This window comes from Macrobrachium rosenbergii, chromosome 10, assembly GCF_040412425.1.
Source record: "Macrobrachium rosenbergii isolate ZJJX-2024 chromosome 10, ASM4041242v1, whole genome shotgun sequence".
In the NCBI taxonomy this organism is placed as follows: Eukaryota; Metazoa; Arthropoda; class Malacostraca; order Decapoda; family Palaemonidae; genus Macrobrachium; species Macrobrachium rosenbergii.
In genome coordinates, this window is record NC_089750.1 from 7,139,437 (window position 1) to 7,159,436 (window position 20,000).

The window sequence follows — 20,000 nt, forward strand, 5'->3', positions numbered from 1 at the left end:
AAAATCCAGAATACGGTAACTCTACAACGTAGCTGTACAATCACTTAGGGAATTAACTAACCACGCACAAGAAACACAACGCGGAGGGAGTTACTAGGCCATAAGTTGAAGAGGAACTGACAGCGGTTCGGAGCAGACAGTGGCACCCAAACACGTGGTGAGTAGATGCCATGAATCACTATACCGTTCAATTTCTACTCCATAGCATGTTCTACGGGAGCTAATACTCTCAGAATACACTACCCATGTGCTATTATTGCAATACTATCAAGTGATTAAATAGATAAAGTTAACGTTATTATGATCGTGACAAATTTTTTCTGTTCTCAGACATAAAGCTTAACCGCCAACGCATTGTTTCATTTACATTGGCCACTCCTAGACAGCCAATGCGGAAGACGTGACGTGATATCCTTCCTTATTGCATATGGCAATTAGGTCGTTTTTACGATGACGCCGCACTCGAAGCTAGAATATTGTAGCAATTATTTTTTTTTCTACTCAAAGTACAAGACAGAAAGAGATATAAAGAAAATTAGCATGCAATTCGTCATCCTCGAATTGCTTTCACACAATAACCATTCAGAATGAACGATTCCGTTTCGACGCCTGCATTCAGAGGAGTTCAGTGCGTTCTGGACATAAACAAAATTATAATACGGTAGCATGAAAGACGTTCTCATATATTATTTTGGGTCTCACTTCTGACGCCTTTGTTCCGAAGCGATCAATAATCCGCGGCGAATTATGAGATAAAAATACGTTTTTGGTCCGAGGACGTGGGAGAATGATCAGCAAGCTTGCGAAAGCAGTCACTAAGTAACTATAGTTTTTGAGAGAGAGAGAGAGAGAGAGAGAGAGAGAGAGAGAGAGAGAGAGAGAATATACTACAATAAAAATCAAATGAAGATTATTGAGAAACCATGTGAAATTTGAAGAATTTGAATAGTTGGGCAAGCAAAGTAAAAGTAGTATTAAAGAATGAACTTTCAACAGAAACAAATGAAGGCTAAACGGTCATTACAATGTCAAAATATATATACAAACATTTCTAAACACCAAGGCAAACTAATATTAATTCATAAATGTATTAAAAAACGCAAAGAGTAACAAGTGGTCGTTAATGACGATGATTAGCTAAAAGACGATTAATTCAAATTCTTCCGTTGTTGCTAATTAAGATTATTAGTTGCTGTTCCCTCCTAACGTGATAAATTCCACCTAACGCATCACTGAGTGTGCCAAATACGTGGGAAGAAAGAAAAAGTAAAAAAATGCGCCGAAAAAATCGAGTTTTCTGTACAGCTGCTATAACGCATAATCACGGCTACCGAAAATAGATCTATCTTTCGGTGGTCTCGTTATAATTCTGTATGAGCCGCGGTCCATGAAACTTTAACCACGGCCAGGTTGTGGCCTGTCCTGTATCGTTGCCAGAAGCACGATTATAGATAACTTTAACCTTAAATAAAATAAAAAAAAAACTACTGAGGCTAGAGGGCTGCAATTCGGTATGTTTGATGACTGGAGGGTGGATGACCAACATACCAATTTGCAGCCCTCTAGCCTTAGTGGTTTTTAAGATCTGAGGGCCGACAGAAAAAGTGCGGACAGAATAAAGTGCGGACGGACAGACAAAGCCGGCATAATAGTCTTCTTTTACAGAAAACTAAAAAGTACATTTGGGCATTCCCGTAACACCCAAACTAATCTCGTTGACAGGTGCAAAACGTCGCTTCAAACAGTGTTGATACTATTATCAATTTGTAAGTGTAAATTGCTTACCGTTATCTCGATGCTTTAATATATCGTTAGTGTCACCATCACTTTCGTCCTAATTTTTTTAAATGGCATTTTTTATTCTCCCGAGATTTTGTTGTCAAGATAACTGTCTTGTTCCAGGAAGAAGTATACAATTAGTGAATAACTTTTATAATAATTTTGTTTATATTTTCTAGGCCTTGTCTTTGGCATACCTTTATTTCATTTGTATTCACGTCAGAGCTATTTATGAAGCGTATAACTGCAAAATATAATGTATGTAAATATAAATGTAAAAATTCGTATAAAACATACAGGAATACGAAAACTATTGAATATTACATATACGAAAATTATAAAGTAAAAGAATTAGCCTACAACCATTCACCTTACACCCACCAAATAAATGTAACTTATTGACAAAATATGCAATAATTTCTCAACGCCCATTAAGCGTTGGGCCTAACGGAGGACTAATACGAACACTATTCATAAATGGTGGCAAAGATGAATAAATGAATAAAATTCTTCACCCCGACGAGGTAAAAGCCATACCGACCTTGCGACACCCAATGGCCTAAAACTATATCTACCGAAATACTTCCAGCAGCGAAGTGTCACATCCTGACGTCCCCTCTCATTATGGAGATTGTGAACTTCAGTGTCGCTTCATTAATGAAGTGAAAGGTCTGGGTAACCCGGTTATGAAATGGGTTGAACATCGCCCTCATAATGGAACGGCAGATGCCCCCCGCAGATGTACAAATAAAGCGGCGCGCTCGCACGCGCTTCCCTTCCACATGAGAAGCTTTCTCTGCCTTGCGGGAACATTACGTGGCCTGTGATGTATTATGGTAATCGATACAAATCTAAGGCTCCCATAGCTATAATCATATCAAAATATTCCCTGGGCTCTTTTCTTTCTCTGAATTCTCTAAGCACTTTTTTTTATTAGTTTTTTTTTTTATTCGTCTCATATTTAGAACGATGATTAATCTTGATAAAGGCCGTTTAGTAGCAAAAGAATAGTATACTACTTTACATGAAAATATCTAATATCCTTCGATTATTCTCCACATGCCAATTTTACACAATACAGACACTTTCATGAGAAAACTTTAGTCTCTGTAGACACTATTTTACAAAGTGTCCGGTTGACTGTGTGTGTGTGTGTGTGTGTGTGTGTGTGTGTGTGTGTGTGTGTGTGTGTGTGTGAGAGAGAGAGAGAGAGAGAGAGAGAGAGAGAGAGAGAGAGAGAGAGAGAGAGAGAGCAGTTGTACAAAAAAGAAGTAACTAGAGCTAGTTGATCAACCTCCTTTCCGTACAAATTTAAAGCTGTACGACGTCATGGCCTGTTAATCCTTTCTTTCGCACTTATAATACTGGCGACAGTGTGGTACTATACGATAGTAATGAGGAGTTTAAAGATTTACTACTGACTGAAAATTTCGGTGTTGACTATACACGGGCTTTATTTCTGCATTTTAGAACTAACCTTTCGAAGGAAAACTTAAATTACGCCGCCGCTAAAGTATTAGAAAGTGGATCATCCACAAATAATCCCGAGATAACTCGTTTAGTCCAGAAGAAAATACATTACTTCTCACTGCCGTGCTTTTGCATATCACAGCCCAAGATCTCTCAGACTTCTGGAGCTACTGGAAAGTCACTGTAACCAAGCAAATCTTTCAATAATGATACAGTGTTTGGGCAACTTTCTCAGGTCAGTCTGATAACTTGGCTGTTGTTCCATTATTTCGTTTTCATCCTGATTAACTCACATAATTCTCTGTCATCTTTTAGGAAAAAACATTTTTGTCAGTGGGATACAAAATCTTTGCATGTTCGTTCTATCTCCTACAATGACTGCACTGCTGTACACAGAGGAAGCAGCGACATTATGACGCACCCTTACCATGGACTAACTGAACGCGGCCAGTTTGAAAGAGCTATAGAAGCTAAAAAAAAAAATAAATAAATAAACGGAGATGTTCGATTACGGATACCAAATACCTTTAAAACATATTTTTGGCGCTGAGAAGGCTACTCAGATTTGAAGGCAATTAAACATAGACATTAAAAATCAAAATTCTAATTTAAAAATCAATCAGTTATAACATTTTTCCTTATACTCAGCTTCTGATGCGAAAAAAAATTTTAATACAAAACGAAGAGAAAGGTTGCAACACAAGATTAAAGACACAAGCATTAAAAAAGCACTGCATGGAAGAGGGAGAGAGGAATAAAAACAAACCATAAACCAGTTCTTAAATTCTCCGACCAGTTGCCTTCATCATTCATGTCCATTCTCCCCTTGGGATGGAAAGGTAACACAAATGCAGTTCGCAAACAGTTGGGTCACACAATTAGTGAAGGCACTGATGACAGTGGTGTTTAGTCGATTTAACACTGAGAATGAATCAATCTCTCTCTCTCTCTCTCTCTCTCTCTTTAAACAGCCATCACCTCTCTCTCTCTCTCTCTCTCTCTCTCTCTCTCTCTCTAATATTATGTAAGTTACTTCTACCTAACGAGTAACTCCTAAATAAATCATTGTATAACAGAAGTATATTATTTTCCCCAAAGTCTCTAAATAAGAAGAGTAATAAATATCGCATATTTTGTGTGCGTGCATATGAGAGAGAGAGAGAGAGAGAGAGAGAGAGAGAGAGAGAGAGAGAGAGAGAGAGAGACTATATTACACGAACACTGTAATATTGTATAGAATAAAAAAAAAATACAAATAAAAACTGCTGCAAGAAATTCTCTGACGGGACACAGTCAGTATCAGATTTTAGAAGATAGAATCTCGTCTCCGAGAGCGACTGATCACTTTATGGTGCAGCATTAAAATTCCCACGGTTATCCGAAGCCGTCTGGTGTAACACAAGCCTCTTAACTTCGCCGAATGTGGGTCGAAGTCTACGTGACACGAACACACAAAAAACTCAAAATGCTTAATTATATACATGCGAAATATTTTATATATACATATATACATAAATACATACAAAAATACATACATATATATATACACACAGTATGTGTGTCTGTATATATATATATATATATATATATATATATATATATATATATATATATATATATATATATATATATATATATATATATATATATATATATATATATATATATATATATATATATATATATATATATATATATATATATATATATATATATATATTATATTATATATAGTATGTAGTATGCGCACGACCAGCGCTAAAACGTAGGTCCCATTAAATATCATAAAGCTGTATTGTTTCATTACTTTTAAGCAGTGAATGAAAATGAAAGAGACAGGAATTGAATGCTTCCTTAAATCTATATAGAAATACTGAATGTACTAATAAATGAACATTTGTATGTATGTATATATATATATATATATATATATATATATATATATTGTATTATATGTATACAAAATGATATAAGACAATTCTTTACAGAAATACTATATAAAAATAATGAACACTTTTATATGTATATATATATATATATATATACAAAAGCTCTAAGAAAACAAATATGAATTAAAAATTCCCGTACCATTTTTATCAGTACACACACACACACACACACACACACACATACATATATATATAATATATATATATATATATATATATATATATATATATATATATATATATATATATATATATATATATATATATATATATATACACAAAAGCTCTGGGAAAACAAATATGAAGTGAAAATTCCAGTACCATTTTTATCAAATAGAGGCTTTCATACGACGACTACAAGATGCAACCAGTTATAGAATTTTATGCACAAAAAGGTCAGCTGAAAAGATCGGGTGATTTCTCTAGTTCGATTCTAAATCATCCTTAACATTACAAAAGAAAATTCTCTAGGGGATACCCGTGGGTAACTAAGTAAGTGACAACCCCTGCGACATTTAATCTGAAACAGCCTAGCGAATGCCTACAATTATGGCTTTCCAGAACAGACATCAGGATATTATTATTATTATTATTATTATATTATTATTATTATTATTATTATTATTATTATGATGATGATGATGATGATGATGGAGCCTAAAGGCCACAAACAAGCAAAGGTCGTTTCCGCAACAGATTTTACTATATTTTGATAAATAAGAAAACATGAATTTTGTGTAATCAGTGGTGAATCTTATCACTGTATCTTTTCTTAAGTTTTATGTAAAAGATATAAAAACGGTAGATAAATCGTGTGGCTTAAAGAGAACGTCTGTCTATTTATTAATGCTTTGGTTCTGATGAAAAACTGCGTAATTAGTTTCATTAAAAGATAGGCTGTTCATTTTCCTACTGTTTCATACTATAAACATATTGAAGTTAATGTTGTGTATATCATGTAATAAATGCGTCAATACGTGCAAAAACACGCAAGTAGATAAAAGTATACGAGCGAGTAAGTAGGTATACAAAGGCTTTGAAACAGTATCGCTGACCACTTCGCTTCACCAAAGGTCTGGCTAATACATAACGCAACTTACGCAAGTCAACGTAACAGTAGATACTGGAAAAAAAATTAGGGAGGAAAGAAACTGATACCGGAAGAACACCGTGGGGGACCAAAGTTGGGCTATGGGAGGGGCTGTTTGGGGGTACATCAAGAGAATTTGATGCATTGGACACACACATCAACGTAACACACAGACACAGAAAAAAATTAGGGAGGAAAGAGACTGATACCGGAAGAACACCGTGGGGACCAAAGTTGGATGCTATTGGAGGGGCTCTGGTATAGAAAAAGAATGCATTTCAATTACACACACACACAAAGAGAGAGAGAGAGAGAGAGAGAGAGAGAGAGAGAGAGAGAGAGAGTTGGATGAAGTTGGTACTTCCTCTGGTATAGAAAAAGAATGATTTCAATTAGGTCGAAAATGAGAGAGAGAGAGAGAGAGAGAGAGAGAGAGAGAGAGAGAGAGAGAGAGAGAGTTGGGTGAAGTTGGTACTTCCTCTAGTACAGAAAAAGAATGATTTCAATTAGGTCGAAAAACACACAGAGAGAGAGAGAGAGAGAGAGAGAGAGAGAGAGAGATCGGAGCGCTCGAAAGGGTCTGAAAAGAAACGACCCGTGTTACGGCCGATCGTTGTAATTGGACATTTTGGCGGCCGCAATTGTCAGTGATGGCGCCGGACATTTTATTTATATATGAGTTCGTTGTCTTCCCTTCCGAGGTAGTAATTACAATTTAAGTTTAAGAAAACGTTTAAATCGATAGAACCGGTCAGGATCGTATCCCCCGCTTTAGTTTTCCTTCTGATATTTACCACATTCTTGTATGTATGTATGTATGTATGTATGTATGTATGTATGTATGTATGTATGTATGCATGTATGTATATGATCGAGAATGTGAATACACAACCAACTATTAAATAAACACAAGCGCTCCTTCTATGGCAATCTACAGTGTATGCGAAAACCATGACATATTATTATGTATCTAATACAATTTTACACTTACAGCTATACATCTCATAACCATCACGATGGAAATATCAGAATGATATCGTTGTAGCAATCAAAACGTTTATAGGAATACGCTAAGCATTTCCAACAAAGTTTTGCGTAACTTTCCACTTGACGGAGGCGAAGCATGATTTTCCGCGCCAAGTTCAGCCAGCTTTCTACCAAGCACTTTGCTTCTTATTCCACGCCTTTTCATTTATTCTTACAAAACTTTAATATCTACTTTAACATTTCCTTATCCTACTCCGTATTACCTACTTTAATCGAGATATATTTAAACTAAGTCATCTAGGGAGGGGTTAGAGGTGTGCGTTTTCCTAAAAGATTAATACGTATGAACTTCGATAAGTTTTGCTATGTGACACCGACAAGTCTTAACCGTGCCTCTAGAAACTCAGCCTTACCCTATACTACCTTATCTATATTGGTCAATAAATTGTTTTACCAATATGGTTGTTATTTAATAAATAATAGTTTGTGGTTATTACACTAGTGAACAATTACCTCGGCAATTTCTTTGATGTTCCACATGCAAGTCACAGAACTCACTTGTTACGTGCGTGTGTGTGTGCATTTGTAAAATATAGAGGTTTTACGGGTAGTTTACAGAAAATTAAACCACAAAGACTGAATATTAGCGCTAATATTAGCACTAAGCCTTGTAAATATAAAAGAGGCATTTATCTTGACTGGAAAATTATTTATATCTAATTGGATTATTATATCGATGCTTAAAATTTTCTTAATCATTAACCTTTGTAACGAAGACTATTACTGCAAATCAGATGGCTGTTAGTAACAGTGCTAGGTAGCCAAACTTCAAAACAAAATAAAGGACCCTACTCAGAAGAGAGAAATTATATTACGATAGTATACCCTACCAATAAAAGAAAACGTTACACAGAACATGGGATAGAAAATGGTTTACATCAACGAGTTGAAGGTAAACTATGTCCAAGTGTTCTACCGGTGTGGGGATACATAAAAACACCCAAGACGTGTATTTCTGCTGTTTGAATACATACTAGGAAAGTCGGCTTTTAAATGAAAATAGTCCACCATAGTTATTCGTTAATTTAAAAATAAAGAGGTAACTGTGGAAATGTTCCTTTAGCCTTTATTAAAATTAATAAAAAGACGTTCACAAGTAAATATAATTCAAAAACAAAATGCAGCTTACAAATAAGAAGACACTAACGTGATGTATTTATGTCCCAAACCAGTAACATCTGCCAACAAATTTTATTAAAATACTTTAATGATATGCCAAAGAACACTTCAAATGTTATGTAACTGGAAGTAAAAACATTTTGTTTATACAAGGCTCCCCTCAGATCCAATTCTCATTTCACAAGAGAGAACGAAGATTCATGGATAACTACAGACAAAACACGATCTGTAAACTTTCAGTATTTGGGTTCTATAACTTTAACGCTAAGTTAAGCGTACGTCTATTCGAGATTTATAACCGCAATTATTTTTCAATTTTTCATCTGGATATTCTGAGATTTATAACAGCTAAGTGATAAATTTATCTACTTACTTACTGACTACACTCACTTCGTCCAAAATAAAAAAACATCTTATAAAATTAAACGTGCTTTTTATACATTTCTTAAATGAATAAAGCCCATACCATTTCACTAATGCAGAAAAGATTAAATGTAACCGAAACGATTTCAATGTAATTCAGAAAACAAAATAGTCCACATCTGATCAGCGTTAACCTGTAGAGGGTGTATATACCAACGGACAACCGGAGTTTACAGTTTCTTCAACAATTATGTAAAAGTACGTTTGCTAAGCGACCTACATTCTTCGGATGTTTTACAATCGAAGTTTTTCTCTCCAAGAATGAGAAATTAACATATCGATAACTAACATGATTTTTATATTAAGATTATGTTTCACTGCTCAAAACGAATAGAAGTGAAAGTATAATTTCAATTTAAGAGTTCTACAAATAATCGGTCTTGGTTAATGTTTTTTGTGGTAAAAGGATACATGATTTATTGTTATTGTTGTAGTAGATATATACTACAACAACAATAAGTCTTATCTCCTTTTACCACAAAAAACATTAACCAAGACCAATTATTTGTACAACTCTTAAGCCGAAATTATACTTTCACCTCTATTCGTTTTGAGCAGTGAAACATAATCTTAGTATGAGGCAAAAGGTTAAAAAAAACATAAACGCTAAAGAAACATCTGGAGAAAAAATGCGATAAAAACAATTTGAAAAGAAAAAGAAACCTTACCCTTTCAACCGCCGTTTCATCACTTTCACGAAAAGAAATTCCTTACGTACCTGTAAAAGATAATAAAGAAAAAATTATAAAACATATATATAAGCCTCATAAAAAAAGCACAAAAAAAAGAAACCAAGTTGTTATAAAAAAAAATTAATTATGAAAAATGAAGGCTAAGATTTAAAATGAATAAGAAAAAAAAGCAATAGCTCTAGCAGATCAAAATTGTATCTTAATCAAAATATCACAATAAAAAGCCAAAAACTTTCCTCATCAGATTCTTATCAAAACAAAAAAAAAAGTCATCAAAGTTAATAAAAAATTCATCTATTCAGGCATAGTAAACATACATAAATGAATCACGTACAAAAGTGATAATAATCAACATATATATACATATACATACATACATAAATATATATATATATATAATATAATATATATATATATATATATATATAAAAAATGACGTCTTAACTTCCCGACATCCTTAAGCTTTTTTGGATACGCTTATGAATTCAAGCCTATTAACCAATAAGGGGAAAAATGAGGAGGAATTCCCCGAGTGGATAATAAGCTTCTAGTGATAAACGTACCCGAAGAACCGAGAAGTAGTCAAGAAATTAAGACACACACATCTGGTAACAGTGACTGGTAGCTATTCTGTCTATCTACTTTCTAATGAACACCATATTCTTTGGAAGCTTGAATATCAAGTCAGTGGCTCCTCTGTGGGCTTGTTCCATATGGATAGGGTTCATCTTCTGAATAATAATAAAATCAGTCTATCTATCTATCAATCTATCTATGTATATATCCATTTATCTATTTATCTGTATATATATGTAACATGCGTAAATATGTATATATATCTATATATGCACTATATATATATATATATATATATATATATATATATATATATATATATATATATATATATATATATATAAATACCTCTATATATATACATAATAATATATATATATATATATATATATATATATATATATATATATATATATATATATATATATATATATATATATACACACAACCATATATTTGCCTAGAGACAGACAGACAGACGGAGAAAAGAGAGAGAGAGAGAGAGAGAGAGAGAGAGAGAGAGAGAGAAACAAACAATTCCACTCAAATTTCTCTTCATATTATCTATGTCGACAAAAGAATATTTATTAGCATTCCATCTTAATCTTGAATAATAAAAGCAATAAAAAAATTCAACAGGGGAAAAAGTGGGTGGCCTTGAAAAACCCAGCCTGTCTAACCATAAAAGGAAAACATGACACAGGATACCTCATTTAAGGAATCCATTTCTGCCTCTGACAGACAAAGAGAGAGAGAGAGAGAGAGAGAGAGAGAGAGAGAGAGAGAGAGAGAGAGAGAGAGAGAAGGAATAATTAAATAATTTAGAACGCAGAGCAGGACTATTGCAAATTATAGATAATGTTGTAACAGAACTTTGGTGGAAAAAAAAGAGAGGAAAAAGGGTTCTAAAATTGATTCAATTCTTTGGCAGAATACAACCATTATCTGTGAATTTTAAAAAAAATCATTTTCATAAAAGATATTTATCAAAACTCCCAATTCCCTAACAGAAGAGAACGGCATTTCGCGAATTTCGAAAATCCTTATCACAAAATGTATTCCTGAACACTCTCAGTTCTCTTATGGAATCAAACTGTAACAATGGCATTTTTAATAGCTTATAATATATTTAGCACTTAATAAGCCTTTCCATCCTCTTACAAAATAAACCTGAAATCATCATTGGTAAGAAGCAAAATTATTAACATTTTTGTTTTCCTCACTCCGTCTTCCTTCCAGTCGTGACCTTGCAAGCCCACATAACCTTATCATGCAAACCGAAGGATCCCCGAAAGGATGCAGAAGGAAGGGAAATGGCTTTGGGGTTGAGTCCTTTCCTTTGTCTGGGGCAGAGGGGTGAACGCTTTAACCTCTGAAAGTGAGAAGCAGCGAGAAATAAGTGCTTTAATAGCCAGACTTTGTTTCTATGTTCTTGGATGATGATACCAAGCATTATAGGTCAATTATTGAAGATTATTTTTCCAACAGTTTATTTCAAACGAGCCACAATTATTGATTATCTCTTCATGACGCTTGCCTACAGCGACGGCGAGGGAATTATCAATGATAAAATGAAAAGTTTCTCTGTTGTAGCGAAAAACGGATGGACAATTTTAAGGGTTCGACGTCACTTTGAGTATACACTTCTCATGATATCTTTATACAAGATGAATTTCATAGTCGAAACCGAGCAGTTGGTGTTTCAATGGAAGAAAATATTTAACATGTTTTTCTTCCCTTTTTTTTAAAATGGTTTAAAAAATGTAACAAGAATAATTGTACCTTGAACAGCGCTCAAGTCTCGGCTTCTATCAAATTCTTCTTGTGACCCAAAGGTCAAAGAACCTCTTTCTCTCTTTCGTTAAAGGAGAGAGAGAGAGAGAGAGAGAGAGAGAGAGAGAGAGAGAGAGAGAGAGAGAGAGGCACGCTTTATTATAAACAGCTTTAAAGATATTTCGCCTTGCGCATTTACGAATACATTCTTTTAAGTGGCTTCAAGTAAATACTAAGCAATATAGTTTCTACAGAGCATTTTAAACTAAGCCGAAAAGTTTTCATATTGTATGCATAATAATTTTATAAACGATTCGCAGTTCCAGCACTTACGGAAAACAAAAATTGTATTTTGTTTACTTTTGCTTATTCAAAAAATTAACCAGAGCATTTAAAATGATTATTTTCACTACTAATCATTATACCTATAAGAAAAAGTTCCATTGCGACTGATATTTCCAGCATCGACGATATTCCTTTTCCCAGCGAATTCAACCATTTTCGGATAAGTTAATTCAACCATTTTCGGATAAGTTATAAAGATTAACTTCATCTGAGGTAAATTACTCAGCATACACTGAGTCAAGACTTTACAGCAGCAAGAGCACAAGCAGTAATAACAGCACCATTACTTACTAGCAGTCATAATAAATAAAAAACAAATACAACCAAAAAAAATATAAGATACACTGAGCAAAAAAAGCAGATTTACATTTTAAGGCATCTAATCAAAAAAATAAAAAGAGGTGTCACTTATTAGTACTTAGTTTCTGCCAACATTCCGTAAATGATCATCCAGTCATAACCAAAAGAAATAAAAACCCCAAACCATAAAACTCACGAGAAAATAAACAAGTAAAAATATAACATCCGTCATCTAATAAAAAAAAAAACAAATATTAAACACGGAAGTAAAAAAATATATAAATACAAAAATGGAAATGTAGGCGTTCACGGCAAATGTCATCTCACGCGACATCACAAGAGAAAATAAGACACTTCTATTGTTCCGTATCTTGCTATGAATAGGAAAAAAATGGAATAGGAAAAAAATGGAAAAAACAGGAAGCAGTAAAAATCTGGGGAAAAGTTCACGCTGATCGTGACCAGGAAAATAAGCCATCCGTAAACGATGGATGTTGATATTTACAATATCGACTTAAGAGATTATGGTACGTCGTAAAAATAAAAACAAATCAATTCGAAGGATAAGACCTTCAGTTCAGAGACAAATTTGGAAAGAGAGGTAGTGTATTTATGTTTGTGTGTGTGTATATGTATGTATATATATATATATATATATATATATATATATATATATATATATATATATATATATATATATATATATATATATATATATATATATATATATGTACATATACTAACATATCCATACATACTACACATTTACACTAACTCTCTTCCAAAGTAGTCTCTCAATTGAAGGTCTTTATATATATATATATATATATATATATATATATATATATATATATATATATATATATATATATATATATATATATATATATATATATATTCAATACGAACAATTCAGTCGAACCAGAGTTACGAATGACATCATCCACCTCTCATTCCATTTTGCCATCACAGGGATAAGTCCAAATCCCATAAAACGAAAAACAAACATTTACAGTATCATAAGAGATAAATCCACATCACACAATAATAAAATTTATACTCTGTCAGTCCAGTGACTGACGCCGTAAAACAATAAAAAAAAATTATGACAGGTATCAAATAATAAGCTGATCCTTAACTGGAACGAAGGAGAGAGAGAGAGAGAGAGAAGAGAGAGAGAGAGAGAGAGAGAGAGAGAGAGAGAGAGAGACCTGACTCTAAAGGTCGCCACAGGAGAACGTCAAGCGCTATCAGCGTCATCGGCAGCTATCGCGCCACCAGCGGGGATGTAACTGTCACTGTTGCTATCAGTTTTAATTTTGTCCGTAGGGATTTACGTGAATAATCAGTAGATGTCTCAGTATCTTACTTCTGGAGACGATATTCTAATTATTATTTAATGTGATGGTCATTGTTAGTTGCTGAAGGATATTATTATTATTATTATTATTATTATTATTATTATTATTATTATTATTATTATTATTATTATTATTATTATTATTATTATTATTATTATTATTATTATTATTATTACTATTACTACTGAATTAAAAATTTCATTTTACTACAATTTCAAAATATTTCAAAATTTTGTACAATCTTTAAAATGGGATTAAAATTTGGATATAACAAAAATGGGAAAAAATTTTAATAATAATAATAATAATAATAATAATAATAATAATAATAATAATAATAATAATAATAATAATAATAATATAAAAATCTAAGATGAAAATTATAAGATGGCAAACAACTCGAAGAAAATCAAGTTCAAATATTTTAAGAAAAATGCCATGGAAACAGAAAATTATACAAAAAAATAGTTGTGGGCAGGGAAAATGATTTAATGTAACACAAGACGAAAATGACAAAATGAGGGACAATGTTTCTGGCATTGACAAGTGCCCTTACCTCAAACGCCACTAACCGGGTCATGACAAATAAAGGTACCAGACCTCTCCATTCCTTCATAGATACTTCCGCTCAGATGACCGTGTGTGGGTCAGCAGAACTCCTGAATGCGCATTACGGAGAGGTATTACTTATAAATTACACTTAAATGACCTTTTAAGTCAGCAGTTACCGACGCTTCTTCCCCGCGACCATATGAAATCATCGAAGCCACAGCATATTTTACTGGAAGAGGTGACCATATGGTCTATGGTGCTTCACTGTTGGGTGTGGCTTTTTCACACTGGCAATAAAACTTAATTATTTTTGCTGTTTATTCACTGTATATTTATTTCTTAAAACTTTCAGCCTCTTGGTTGGCCTCGCAACAATTGTTAAGCCACTTCTTCTAATATTTACTTTGTAGAAATCGGTAATCCTCGGATAGCGCGTTTTAATGATTTTTTTTCTTTAATTCCGCTCTGGGAAAATTCGAACTTTCTTTCTGCCTCTGCTCGATGGCTTATGATGTAACATCATTTTCATAAAAAGCCAGTTCTTCGCTGGGTGAGCGGGTTCCGTTCTCAGCTACCACCCTGTTGGTCACGAGTTCGAATCTCCGACCGGCCAGTGAAGAACAAGAGGAATTTGTTTCTGGTGATAGAAATTCATTTCTCGTTCTAATGTGGTTCGGATTCCACAATAAGCTGTTGGTCCCGTTGCTAGGTAACCAATTGGTTCTTAGCCACGTAAAAGTAAATCTAATCCTTCGGGCCAGCCCTAGGAGAGCTGTTAATCAGCTCAGTGGTCTGGTTAAACAAAGATATACTTAACTTTTTTCATAAAAAGTCAATAAGCAAAAACCTCTTATTCCTCAAAATGTGTTTGCCTCCACAAAACTGGAATGAAACCCAAACCATTATTTTTCTTTTTTAATGCAAAATTACGCAACGGCAGCTTTGTACTGTGAGTGTCTATGCTTGGATAAAACTGACACAGTAATGCCACTTGAAAGCACCACATTCCACTACTTTAATTTATTTTTACTTATTTTCATCTGTATTCACTAGGCCTCTCTTCTATCAGGTTGGTTTTCACAGTATCCACGAATGCTTATTCTGCGAGGCTTACTTGGAACACGAATAAAATTTACACTTCGAATAAAAGAGGCATACAATCCAAAGAATCTGTACTAACTTCTCAGCATGTTACCCATCTGTTAAGAGTAAACGTATGGATGGTCTTAGAAAGTCATAAAAAAAGTTGCAGATAATTATGTCTGCCTGATTCTTACCACATCCTGCATCGAGACACCAAGCAGTCCGTTTCAACCCTCAATCGAGGTGGGGGAGTGGGAGGAGGAGGATGGAGTGGAGAAGGATGTAATGAAGGAGTCACTGCCTTGCAGAGAAGCAAATGGGGATACCCCTTCATTTCACGTTTCTCTACATCTCACTTCTAATGTTCATTCTCCGATAGGTTCATAACTCACACTTCTTTTTCTTGGTAAAGAGACTGGTTTTCTTCTGTTTCACCAAATCTTCAACTTTCGTGAACAGTAGAGTAAAAATAATGTGAATTCATTTTAAGAGGAGACACGAAAGTTTTAAAACCCCATAACATGATTACTGTGTTATTTAGTAAAGCACAAACCAAATTACCTTCTATTTTCTAAAGTAATGAATGAGAGTATAAAAAAATAATGCATTTGTATGTTCAAACCTTTAAACAGCATCAGCTGAATTCCATGAACAATTTTTAATTGCTATTAATCTTTTCATGATCGACATGACTAAATAAACTAACATGGTAATAAACATAATTAGAATCCTGTTTACCCTAAAACTATTCGTGATTTAGCTAAACAAATAAGTTCAACATTAAAATGTGTAATTTCTTATGGAGATAAAAAATCGAGATTAGAAGATAGCCAGTGGCAGTTTTACTGCACTACAAAAATTTAAATTTCCTTGACATTTGGCTTTCTCTGTCCACTTGCCATTTCCAGACTGTTTTCACGCGAAGATTTTCACAATGTCAAGAAATCCACGGACGTTAGGTAACTCTTTTGCAGTTTACAATAAATATAATAAATATATAGTAAGGAAACAGTCATATTCTGTATGCTAAAAAATACATCATACCCCTAAATACATTATATAAATGTGTGAGTAGTATTATATATATATATATATATATATATTTATATATATATATATATATATATTTATATATATATATATATATATATATATATACATTTATATATATATATATATATATATATATATATATATATATACATGTATATATATATATATATATATATATATATATATATATATATATATACATATATCCATACATATATGTCTTTGATCCGATAAAATTATGTTAATTCCTTGGTCTTCAGTTATCTGAGAGAGAGAGAGGGAGAGATTAAGTGTTGACATGAGGTTAGCTAATTTTGATATTTTTCCTTCCTCGAACCAGGTCACTGTGTCGCCATACTAAGGTAAAGTACCGAAAGAATTCCTCCCCTTCCTTTTCCTTCCTTCCAGGTACCATACCGCATCCCTGGACGGAAGAAGGGGTTGGGAGGGGGGATGACAGGCTCTCGGATGCCTTAGCTACCTGGTGGAGATTTCTCTTGCATCTCCCGAGTGACCTCCAGTTCCGGCCAGTGGTTATAGAGACTACGCATGACCGAAACCCGAGGACTACTTGCTGTCTGTCACAAGACGGAGACAGGATGCAGACGCCATTTTCTGTATGTATGAATCGTGACGAGGAGGTTTTTCCTCTTTGAAGCGTTTTGTGAGTGCCCGTGTACATATATATATATAAATAAATAATATATATATATATATATATATATATATATATATATATATATATATATATATGTGTGTGCATATATATATATATTATCTATACATATATATATATATATATATATATATATATATATATATATATATATATATATATATATATATATATATATATATATATATATATATATATATATATATATATTATATATATATATTATATTTATAAATATATGTACATACCTACACATACACACATATATATACAGTATGCGTGTATAATATCTGAAATCAAAAGGCCCTTTAAAAAAAATTAACTTATAAAATTACCCTTGATCATTCTGTGACCTCAGCTGTGTTAAGTAAATGCCATTTAAAGGATTAAAATACTTTGAGAGTTAAAGAAAAGAACCTTAAACAGAAAAAGAGACAGGAGTTAAAATACTTGAATCTCCCGTTCAATACCAACATTCCCATGTTCGCTCGGTGGCAAATTTGAAAATACTGTATTACAGGAAAGGATAAAGATAAAAAAGACCTTCATTTCAGAAAGACTGCTCATAAAAAAAGCACAAAAATAACTGACACTGAACTACTCATCACCTTCAAACCTTAAGTACTGGTACCAAAGACGACAATAACCACTAAGGGGAGGAATGATAATGAATGTATTGATTGATTGATTATGTCTATTAAAACTGGCGTCACAACATCTAGGTTACTGGCGCCGTAATAAATTTAAGTAGAAAACTAGAAGTAAGTAAGTTTTTAAAAAAATTCATATAAATGTATAACCACAAGGGGAGGAATGTATAATGAATGTATTGACTGATCGATTATGTCTATTAAAACTGGCGTCACAACATCTAGGTCACTGACGCCGCAATAAATTTTAGTAGGAAACTAGAAATAAGTAAGTTTAAAAAGAAATTCATATAAATGTATAACCACTGGGGGAAGGAATGTATAATGAATGTATAAAGGATAAAATAAGAAAAAAAAATTTTTCGAAAATATTATAAAGATTGTAAAAGTAATCTCCTATAAAGTCAACACCTTCCTGAAAAAAGAAACATAAAAAAGTATCAAACCTAAAAAAAAAAGGCCTAATTTTCACCTTTTGAAAAACCAACACCTCCGTAACTTCGAATATATAGCCATTATAGATGTCCCCAGTCACTAGAGTTCTGAAAATGACAGAGCGAACGACGATAACAACATACCGGAAACAATGTTACATATCTATGGGGTTACACATGCAACAAAGGCCCCACTTCGCTCTGAGTCACGATCCTGTCAGTCGAGCAGTTACTTGGGCGATGATAAACACAAGGAGGTGGTGAATGCCAAAGTCAAGGCTGAAGGAACAGCCATGCGTGTCGTGAATACATAATTCCTCTCTCTCTCTCTCTCTCTCTCTCTCTCTCATTAATATTATATGGGAATTTTTCTGATTTGAATGTCAAGTTCTGTTCTCTCTCTCTCTCTCTCTCTCTCTCTCTCTCTCTCTCTATATATATATATATATATATATATATATATATATTTCTTTTTCATTACCTATATGGAAATTTTTCGCTGACTTATATATATGAATTTCTTTTCACAAGTTCCATTTGAATTCAGTTCCACTGTTCAAATTTCTATTTCCAAACAATCTCTCTCTCTCTCTCTTTATGGAATCTCCTTTCTCTTCTCTATATGGAAATTTTTCTCTCTCTTGAATTTCTTTTCCACTTAACAACATGGTTCTGCGGGAATGCTGGAAATTTTACCTTCAAGTTTTTTTGTTTTGATGTTTTCAGCTGCAAGTTTTCTCAGTCCACCAAATTTGGGCAGCGAAGGTAGCAAACACTCTCTCTTTTTGGAGTCGACGTTGGTCGAGGATTTTGAGCTTTTCATTACCTACAAGTGGAGCACGTCGTAGAGGTGGAGTGTGACCAAGTATTATTCATCTTTGATGACAGCGTGAGGCTTTGACGTCTCCACGGGGTTTTCTGGTTGATGGGTTTTTGTCCAGTTCCACTGTCCACCAACGTATGTTTGGTTTTTTTTTTTTGCTGTTGTTTTAATTTTGCTTTTTTTTTTACTTTTTGTTTATAAAGTTAATTGTTTATTTAACTTGATTTTCAAGTGCTGCCTTTGGCTCTTATGTTTTTATCTTTTACCAGACCTGACTCACTTGTAAATACTCTTAATAAATCTAAGCTCATTTTATTGTTTTGTTGTTTTCTCTCCTGCATCTCTCTCTCTCTGAGTATGTTCTCTAACGGCCCTCTGGGTCGTTACAATGGCGACCGTGAATCTCCTTCTCATTAACAATATATGGTAAAAAAAATAATCTTTTTTTTTTTTTTGTCACGATTTGAATGTTCCCTTTGTGGATTGCTGCCTCCTTACCTTCAAGTTTTCGTCAGTGAGCTGCCGTTTTTTTCACCAGATTTCTCGACGTTGGTCGAGTTTTTGAGCAACAAATTGGAGCACGCCTACGAAACACGTCGTAGAGGTGGAGTGTGACCATGAGTAGTCGTGTGACCACGAGCTGCTCATCTGAGGCTGTCTGACGTCTCCATCGGGGTTTCTGGTTGATGGGTTTTGTCCCTGTTGCACAGCAGAGGGCTGTCTTCTCTGATGGAGAACGTATGTTTGGTTTTTTTCTGCCTGCTGTTGTTTAATTTTGCCTTTTTTTAGCTACTTTTTGTTTATA

At 33.5% G+C, this 20,000-nt stretch overlaps 1 protein-coding gene across 11 annotated transcripts in view; it reads right to left on the minus strand.

Annotated features, from left to right (window-relative positions):
• Positions 1–20,000, minus strand: part of LOC136842464 (uncharacterized) — a 764,342-nt gene that overhangs the window by 496,417 nt on the left and 247,925 nt on the right. For 2 of the 11 annotated variants that reach the window (XM_067109835.1, XM_067109834.1), the window contains exon 1: positions 62–118. The exons of the other annotated variants lie outside the window; for them this stretch is intronic. The gene's annotated coding sequence lies outside the window, so the exon portion shown is untranslated. Of the gene's footprint in view, positions 1–61; positions 119–20,000 lie in introns of those variants that run through there. 11 annotated transcript variants of the gene reach the window in all.